This window comes from Choristoneura fumiferana, chromosome 5 (assembly GCF_025370935.1).
Source record: "Choristoneura fumiferana chromosome 5, NRCan_CFum_1, whole genome shotgun sequence".
Classification (NCBI taxonomy): Eukaryota; Metazoa; Arthropoda; class Insecta; order Lepidoptera; family Tortricidae; genus Choristoneura; species Choristoneura fumiferana.
In genome coordinates this window covers 17,726,044-17,736,085 of record NC_133476.1, presented here as the reverse complement: position 1 = coordinate 17,736,085, position 10,042 = coordinate 17,726,044, and the positions used below count along the sequence as shown (strand labels likewise).

The 10,042-nt window shown below is 38.2% G+C and overlaps 1 non-coding gene across 1 annotated transcript; it reads right to left on the bottom strand.

Annotated features, from left to right (window-relative positions):
- Window positions 1–213: 213 nt before the first annotated feature.
- Window positions 214–285, bottom strand: TRNAD-GUC (transfer RNA aspartic acid (anticodon GUC)). The gene has a single exon. It is a non-coding gene; the product is annotated as a tRNA-Asp (tRNA).
- Window positions 286–10,042: the final 9,757 nt, after the last annotated feature.

Below are 10,042 nucleotides of genomic sequence, written 5' to 3'. Positions count from 1 at the left end.
GTCTTTTCGGACTTCATCCAGCCAGCGATACCTAGGCCTTCCGATTGGCCAATTTCTATCCATAAGTGGAAATAATTAGGTAGTTCAAAAAAGTAACGGGCGAGAGTTGAAAAACCTGGTAAGTCATAAAAACCTGAGCAAAATATAAAAGTGTCTAGTAATGATAATTAATTCATATCTGATTTGCATGTGAAAAAAAAACGCAAAAAGATACTCTCCGGCGGGGAATCGAACCCCGGTCTCCCGCGTGACAGGCGGGGATACTTACCACTATACTACCGAAGACTTAGCTCTGAGGTTGAAATTATTCATTAGTTTATTACTGCATTTTGTGTGCGTTGCCACTGTTACAGTGTACATCGCTTTCAAAGACGATAATATAATAAATACTAGCTGGTGCCCGCGGCTTCGCCCCCGGTGTAGTTTTTTTTTTAATTTTCTAAATCTTTTATAAGAACTTCCTGACAATAGCAAACATAACAAAAAAGAATTAGCGAAATCGGTCCAGCCGTTCGTATTAAGATTATCATATATTATAGTCCTTGAGATTATGTATGTGAATGCAAAAAAAGCCGTGGTGGCCTAGTGGTATGACCTATCGCCTCTCAAACAGGGGGTCGTGGGTTCAAACCCCGGCTCGCACCTCTGAGTTTTTCAAAATTCATGTGCGGAATTACATTTGAAACTTACCACGAGCTTTGCGATGAAGGAAAACAACGTGAGGAAACCTGCACAAACCTGCGAAGCAATTCAATGGTGCGTGTGAAGTTCCCAATCCACACTGGGCCCGCGTGGGAACTATAGCCCAAGCCCTCTTGTTCTGGGAGGAGGCCTGTCCCCAGCAGTGGGACTTATATAGGCTGGGATTATGCCCTAGCCGATGAATAATATTGTGATTTTTTGCAAACTGTCTAGCCTCCCTTTCAAACGTGATTTTGTCAAAATTAGACATTAATGACATTGTAATAAGAGCCACGGCACGCGTCATCGTGAATGACTCTACTTATACCTACCATAAGACTTAGACATTAATGGACTTCGTTCGAAATTATTTGAAATTACATGCCCATTACTTAGGTTTAACTTCAAGAATAGAAGGTACTATGAGAATATAATAGTTATTTATTTCACTATGGTAGCAATACTTAGCTTAATTTTTTAAATAATCAAATTACACTTGTCTAAATACTTACATATTTGTTAATTTCAAAATTAAGAATTGAGTAACACGTCACGCTCTCCCCGTTTTTGGCTGAATAGGCTGCTGGTCAGGGTCTGCTCTTAAATTAGGCTTAAAAAGCCAATTAATGGCGGATGTTAATTAAGCCTTTTGCTTCACCAAAAATGAAACAATACAGCTTGAAATTGTAACGATTAAAAGTAAGAAACGGTAAGCATCAGACATCATCGCATTGTAAGCTTATGTACCTATTATTTATTACAACTTTTATCGTTGTGTATTAAAATTAACACACATAAATATAATCATAATGTTTTTGTTTGTTAAATTTAACGTAGAATTACCTACTCATATTTAAGAGAGGAATAACCGGCCACGTGCTGCCAGCCAATCCCGAAATCGAATAAAATTGTTTTAACAATTCTATAACGTTTTTGAAAGAAAAAAAGATTCATCTCCACTTTACGTGTAGGCGAGGTACGTACCACATTTTTTAAACATTTGTTTTAGTACACATTATGTATAATAGTACCTACTAGTACAAAATTACAGCTTTGTAGCACTGATCGTCTCTAAGCTAAGCCAGCTAGCCAGCTGAAATGTGGCGTAAGTACTCAATAACTAATAAGCAGATGTACGTAATAATAAGTAATAATATAAAGTAAGTAAATAATAAGTACATAATAAATTGGTGACAATATTGAAATTCTGGTGGTTCGAACAGGATCACTTTAGCAGGTTTTTTTTATACACATATAAGAGGGGGCAAACGTCACTTGATGGGAAGCAATCACCACCACCCATAGACAACTGTCAACACGAGGGGTATCACAGGTGCGTTGCCGGCCCTTTGAGAGACTGATAAGCTCGTTTTTAAAAGATCCCTAAATTGTACCGTTCCGGAAACACTGTCCCAGGATGCTGGTTCCATACTTTAGTAGAAACTTCTTAACTGTTAATGACGTCGACTTGAAATTTGGTATGGAAGTGTAGTTTGCATGACAACGCAAGTACAGTCAACAGTAAGTGCAGTCAGCAAAAACGTCTTAAACTAAAAATTAAATTTTAAACATAAACTTATAACTTATTGAAACTAAGCGGTAATTAACGCTGAACATTAATTAGCTACAAGTTAGGAAGCAGGTGGCGTCGGCATTTCAGATTAAAAGTTTGACGTGACGGCCGAGAGACTTTTTCGAGATTTTTTTCAATTAATTTAAATTATTAATGAACAGGTTGACTTTTTGTAAGTTAATACTTTAGATTAGTTGGTACAGTCGAGGACTTAAATGTCTATATAAGGTCCTCACTAAAAATCAGCGCCACGGCTTGCCGTGGCATTATGCTGAGTGGGGACCTGTTTAGCGTCATGTATGTCTTATATTTGTTCTATGTCTGTTTTTATGGCGTTAAATAAATGTATATTCATTCTTTCTATATATACAGCTATTTGCCGTGTGGTGTCGGTCAAGAATTGCACCACCCCTCTCTTCCCGTGGGTGTCGTAAGAGGCGACTAAGGGATAAACCGGAGGATGGGCAGCAGCGTCCTCCGCGAACTATCGGATATAACTGCGGTCGCCAACCCGCCTGCCAAGCGTGGCGACTAAGGCATTTTCCCCCAAGGTACAAGATATAAAACTAATGAATCCACACAATCAGCCCAGACCCCTAGTCCCCGGCGGCCCTGCTATTCCTGGCTCCGGTAGCGGCCATGGTAACGGCGGGGCTAATCACCGGCAGAGGCCCGGCTACCAAAAACGACAACCTTTGGCCCTGGCAACATATAACTGCCGAACACTGCGGACCGATGAAAGGATACTGGAACTGGAGGAATAATTGAGCAGGTTACGATGGGGAATCATAGGGTTATCAGAAGCCCGTAGAGAGGGGAGGACACGATAACTCTTAAGTCCGGTAACTTGCTCTATTTCCGGGAGGGCGAACACCAGTCCCAGGGAGGTATCGGGTTTATCGTCCACAGGTCCCTCGTGAACAACGTGGTGAAGATCGAGAGTGTGTCGAACCGGGTAGCATGCCTTGTACTCAGAATGACCCAACGATATTCGTTGAAGGTCATACAGGTATACGCTCCGACCTCGACGCACTCCGACGATGAGGTGGAGGCTATGTATGAGGATATTTCCAGAGCCATGCATAGCTCCAGAACTCACTTCACGGTTGTTATGGGGGACTTTAACGCAAAGCTGGGCAAACGAGACGGTGATGAACTGAGAGTGGGAAAATTTGGAGTGGGGCGTAGGAATCACCGGGGCCACCTACTGGCCGGTTTTATGGAGAAGGAGGGACTCTATATGATGAACTCCTTGTGACGTGCCAAGTTGACTATCGGTATATCGAAGTGTTGAAGTGTTTGTACGAAAACGCCACTATGTCCGTCCGATTACCCTGGGACAAACGGTCCAGTTAGGTAGGTCCAACTTTGAGAAAGAGATCACTCGTCGAATCCGACTCGGCTGGGCAGCGTTCGGGAAGCTTCGCAGTGTCTTTTCGTCCAAATTACCGCAGTGTTTGAAGTCAAAAGTCTTTGACCAGTGTGTGTTGCCAGTGATGACATACGGATCTGAGACGTGGGCGCTAACGATCGGCCTCATGAGAAAACTCAAAGTCACTCAGAGGGCTATGGAGAGGGCTATGCTCGGGGTTTCTCTGCGGGATAGAATTAGAAATGATGATATATGCCCGAAGAATTGCGAAACTAAAGTGGCAGTGGGCGGGGCACATTGCTCGCAGGACGGATGGCCGATGGGGCCAGAAGGTTCTCGAATGGCGTCCGCGGACCGGGAGACGAGCTGTCGGTAGGCCTCCAACAAGATGGAGCGACGACTTGGTTAAGATCGCGGGATCGCGGTGGATGCGGAAAGCACAAGACCGGTCTGAGTGGAGAGCCTTGGGGAGGCCTATGTCCAGCAGTGGACGTCTTTCGGCTGACATGATGATACAGCTATTTGTACATAAATCTTTAATATAGTCTGTTTGTTACTGACAGTATGGTCTGTTTACTATCAATAAAACTTATGTAGTTATCACTATTTTATTTTCAGTAGTTTATATTGACGATAATATTGCCACTCTACCTAAGGCGGGCAAACTTCGTTAGAGATTGTAAACATCCTTGTGTTTAAATATGTGTTCTTTAGCTGTGTCCTAGCAATGCTGTTGTTCTTTACTTGATTCTATTATACCGTATTGCCCTGTCATGATGGTTTTCCTTAAAACTCTAATAAACTTTTTGAGCTTTACCAGTGCTGTTAAAACTCCTTTTTAGAACGTTTTGATGTAATATTTTATGCAAAATCCGCTGAAATTGTGCTACGAAGGTGTTATTTGAAATTTAATTATTTTGTTTTTGAAGTACTTTTTCTTTCCTTAAACATTTTAAAGAATCCCAATTAATACTTTTAGAAGTTTATTAAATAACCGGCACTTTCGGCTTGCCCTCTACATCCTTTCTATAAGATATTGTAAATTAGTTAATTTTATTATTAAAAACGTAGACGTAGCGTGGGGACGTGTCTTCCACCCTTGCCGTACCGGCTCGGGTGGCTATTTGAATGCCTCGGGTAAAATGGCTTGTTTTATGCTCTTGTTGTACAATCTACTAGTAAACTAAGAGATACAACAAGGACAGTACACAGATGAACAAAACAATACCTCTCCTTGCAGTCGGGTAAAAATAGATACGTACCAATAACGATGTTCACCTAAAAATCCTTACCCAGTGATCAACAAAATAGCTGCGATTAAACAACATGCATGACGGACGATCATGTCTGTCTTGTCGTCAAAAATTTTTTTATACTTTTCGACTGTTTTTAAAGCTGAAACTTTATGTGTTGTGATGACGATAGTCTGGCTAATTAAAGCTGAACCCAGCTATTATTTGAGTGGCAACGTTATTCAAATGTCTATAATTAACTCGCGACTGGCTCCGGCTTGACACAGGTGGAATTTTGAAAAAAAAAATGAGAAATTGTACCCGTTAGTTTTTCATTCTATTTAACTTTGTGTTCTTCTTACACAGATCCCCCACTTTTTTTTTTGCTTGACTTTTATTTCATAAAGTATATGATGTGGGTCGTCACAAAATGTAAATGTATTTCTTTTTGTTCTGACAAAAAAGTAAAGAACCGAAGCATGTCGCTAGTTACATAATATTATCTATCTATATAAACCATTCGTGAAAAAGTATCTACTTAAATGATGCTGAAAACCGCATCAAAAGCCATAAATACCACAAGCGTGTACCTACCAAAGCCGTTGCGTAGTTTGAAACATATTATTGACAGACGACGAGACGCGACTTTGCTTTATAGTTTATATCAAGTACTACCTAAGTGTATACCCGCGGCTTCGCACGTGGTCCATCGTGGTCTTCATTGACGTAGCGTTAAAAACAATCGTGTCAAATTCCATGACTCTAAACCCAGCGGTTGAGATTTCGAGATTTATAACAACGGCCAAGTGCGAGTCGGGCTCGCGCACGAAGGGTTCCGTACCATCTATACAACATTGGACATTAGCAAAAAAGACAAATAAAACAAGTTTTTTGTATGGGAGCCCATCTTATTTTTTTTTAATTTAACTACTTATTTTTAAAGTGATTAAATAACTAAATATTCTATGAATATTTCAAGCGTCTACCTGTTGCCGTTACTAATATCGAACAAAAAACAGCAAAAAAAAAATCAAGTATTGTATGGGAGCCCCCCTCAAATATTTATTTTATTCTGTTTTAGTATTTGTTGTTATAGCGGCTACAGTAAACATAATCCTTGAAAATTTCAAGTGCCCTACGGCTAAAGAGATAGAGCCCTGTGACGACGGACGGACAGACAGACAGACAGCGGAGTCTCAGTAATAGGGTTCCGTTGGCACCCTTTGGGTACGAACCCTAAAAAGTACTTAGTTTGTGTGTTACATACCAAATTTTCAAATCCGTCCAGTCGCATGAAAGAGACAAACATGCACACCCTCACAAAGTTTCGCAGTTACAATATCAGTAAGATAATGTACAGAGGATACTAAAACATGATTTCTTTATAATTTAGTGATTTCGGGTCACGGGTCAACGAAGGGACAAGGGCAAGGTGCCTCATCCCGCGCCGAGTCAGCGCCCTCTGCCGGGATATTGGACGGATCCGGTGGAATTTATGAGTAGCTTGTATACTTACTGTTATTGAAACAGAAAGGTTATCGGCGTGGCATCAGCGTTTAGATTATTTAAGCCCGCATTAATAAACTGAATTCAATATTTAATTTCTCATTACATACGAGTGTTTGTTACTCATTCACGCTAATACGGGTACACGATTTGAGATGAAATATACTTTATTAAACTGAGATTAGAATACGATTGAGCACTTAAGTCGTTTTTCAGCTAATGCATGAAATTACATTGTCAATGGTAGAGTGTGCAGTTAATGAAAATACTTACTTTATTACGAGAAGTATCAAGCTGAAAATTATATCAAATACTCAGATCTACGGTCCCTTGGAGCTGTGAAAAAATCAAACTTCTAAGCCAACGCAATCAAAAGATACAGCTGTTTATGCCGCAAATTTCCGCAAATTTTCGAAACTCGCAAGGGAATCAAAACCTACAGGTTACTTCCCGTGAACTCAGAATCTTGAAATTTGGTACGAAGCAGTACGAAGCAACGTTTTATAGCACAGATAAAGGAAAAATTGCGAAATCCGTAAATTTTTAGTTACATCATATAATAAAAATATTTATACGGAACTCTCGGTGCGCGAGTCCGACTCGCACTTGTCCGTTTTTTATATAGGTAAAATAAATGAGCACTCATCACGAAATAGTATTTTATGCAACCGTTACATAATGAGTGTTTTAAGGCCTAATTATGTACAGTTGCATACATTACTTTATCTACACACATATCATAAGTACTCTAAGATGGGTTCAGAAGCCGTAGGGAAATGACCTGTAAAATATCTATAGACTGGATATTAAAATAATGCAATCAAAAATAAATGTAAACAAAAACAGAAACAAATTATTTATTGTGATAGTAGTTGACATTTACATTGGTACAATATGATATATTGATTGGTCCTGGTTGTATTGTGGTTGTAGGGTCTTGGTTTGAAGTTGAGCTTGATGCCATGTTTATATTTAATATTTCTATGTTTTGAATTGAATTAAGAATCTGGTTTGACACATTAACCTTATTTTTCATTCGGCAACTGCTGTGAACCCCCAGCCCCCGTGGCGTTTTAAAGTTGTTGTATCACCGCCTGCATCTACCAGCAAAGTGGCCGATGTCCTGCGGAAGCAGTGTCCTGTGTACATCTCAGGTTCCGGAAGATTCAAATAATTTGCTATGGTTTTTCCCAATGCTCCAAACTTATTGGTGCCAATGTGTTGGTTAGTGCATTTCGCAGCTGAGTAAATAATAAAAAAATTTAATGCAGAACAAGTTTTTGGGCGCAATTCCATGTATTTTTTACACAGGTCAAAAAAAATTTGGACATCACTAAATTGTAGATTATAAAGTTCTTGTCGGGGGCAAGCACCCATAAATCCAAATATTAGTGCCACCTGAAACAATATCAATATCAAGTTCTCAATGTGCTAAGAGATATGTACTCGTATATAGAAAACTTCGAGCATACATGAAATCAATTTTTTTTACTCGTAAATTCCATTCAATACTTAAAACAAATTAAGTAAGTTACCTTTGACTGCAGATATAATTGATCTGGTGCCTTGTTTTGAAACTTATTTATTTCTTCGGGTGAAAATGTATGCATTTAAGATATCCGGCGGAGTGTTCATATCGTTCTCGGAGTCACTACTACTCATATTTTCAACTACTTAAAACTTTTCACAATTCTACTTTCGTAACAGCAAAAAATCAACAAACAATTCAAACAAATGAAAATGACAACAGTAATGGCGGCAATTCGATCCTACGTCAAGACGAATGTTTTTTTAAATCATAGACAAACGAATGAGGTTACTATTCTCATGTCACTCGAGATCAAATGTCGTGCGGATTATATTATAAATACATACTGAATTGATGTTTCGTATCGATAACTGTGTTAATATCTATGGATACTAGAATAAAGACCCACTGAAGTTTTGACAGTTGTTCCAAATTTTAACTCATAACAGTACAGATTTTAGAAATTTTACTTCTCATAGTAAAATTGGTTGTAATAATGCTGGTCATTTCCTACGGTTTTCGAACGCATTTTAGAGCACTAATGATATGTGCGTAGTTAAAGAGTTGTAATAAATATGTAGTGATTGATTATGATGAAGCATACTTTGTAAATATCACTCTTATCTATACCTAAGTAGGTTTCTGCATTCAAACTATGAAGATGTCATAGATTGATTTATTATTTTATTTAATCAGTAAACTGCTCTCTGTTCTGCTGAGCTAAAACGTAGTGGTTATATGCTCTTTGTGCTGAGCTAACGGTACTTTTGGATTGTGTATTCTCGGTTTTATAATAGATATGTAAGTACCTAAATATCTGGACGTCTAGAATAATACATAGGTTACTTTTTATCCAGATATTACTCGGGAACCATTAAAAATCTATACAGAGGAATGAAATTTAACGCAGTATAAATTTTCTACTCCTATACTTAAATCTGTGATTTACTTAATCACAAACAGTAATTTAACAGCATACATAACAAGATTCTGGAAAAGTCTATAATATTGTATATTCCCCTAATAGCACTATATCTTAATGTTGCTAAAACGATACTGCAACCACTTACTTTTTATTTCTTATTCGTACGTTCGGACAGGCTAAGGTGCAGCCAGTTACATATTTTATATGGTTTTTATACAGAATAAAAACTTTCCGAACATAATCCATAGCCTGCCAACATAAGTAATGCGTATTATTAACATCGTTTACTTTCTCTAATTTTGTATTGTAATTAATAAGTACCCAGTCGAAGAAAAAGTATTGTATGCAACGTTGTATAAGTAAGTGCTCGTGGCGTCTTTTTCTTACGATGTTCGATAAAGCTCACATCGTAACTCACGCCACTAACCTTTTTTGAACCCTGTTATACAACTGTTGCATAAAATACTACGAGTATATCGGGAATTACTAAGGGAATTTGGTAAAATCTCGTAAATTTAATTCAACAGCTAGATCTAACAAAGTAGTAGTAGAAGGTACGGTGAAGGACTTTGAGCCACCATGGAACCTTTTCAAAGGAAAAGTCATTATGATTTTCCTTGTTAACTAATGCGATGTCACTATGACGTTTACTGTGAAAAGATTCCATGGTGGCTCATGATTTTAAGTCATTGACCGTACAAGGAAAATGAAGATTCAACTTAAGGATTCCTGTAAACTCAGAAAAAACTACAATAACTAACATTATAAGTGTATGTACATGATTAGGTATTTCATTTCCAGCCATGACTTAGTATTGCAGTGAAGTGTAGCATCATTAGCGGAACAGCAATAACAAATTTGTGATATGATATGATATAAATAGTTTAAGAACTCATTCATATCGAGTCTTTGCAAAAATTACAAAAAGTAGTCAAGTTTGTAAAGGATTCAACATTGTAAACTTATCTCGTTATGTATTGTGGCATTCCGCGATATACGAATACATACAAGGTACTTATTTACTATAAAACAAACTTTACTTGATAGATTCAAGGTGATCCAGTTGGAGGTCGTAAAGGAGTTCTAGATGGAGTCGAGAGAATCTATCAATATGACCCACTAACCAAGCAGCAGTCTTTGGTTTGGATTAGAAGAACGCAATGTGGGGGAAAAATGGTAGCAACATTATTTAGTGCAAGTGGTACTTTGGCAACAATTTCTTTAG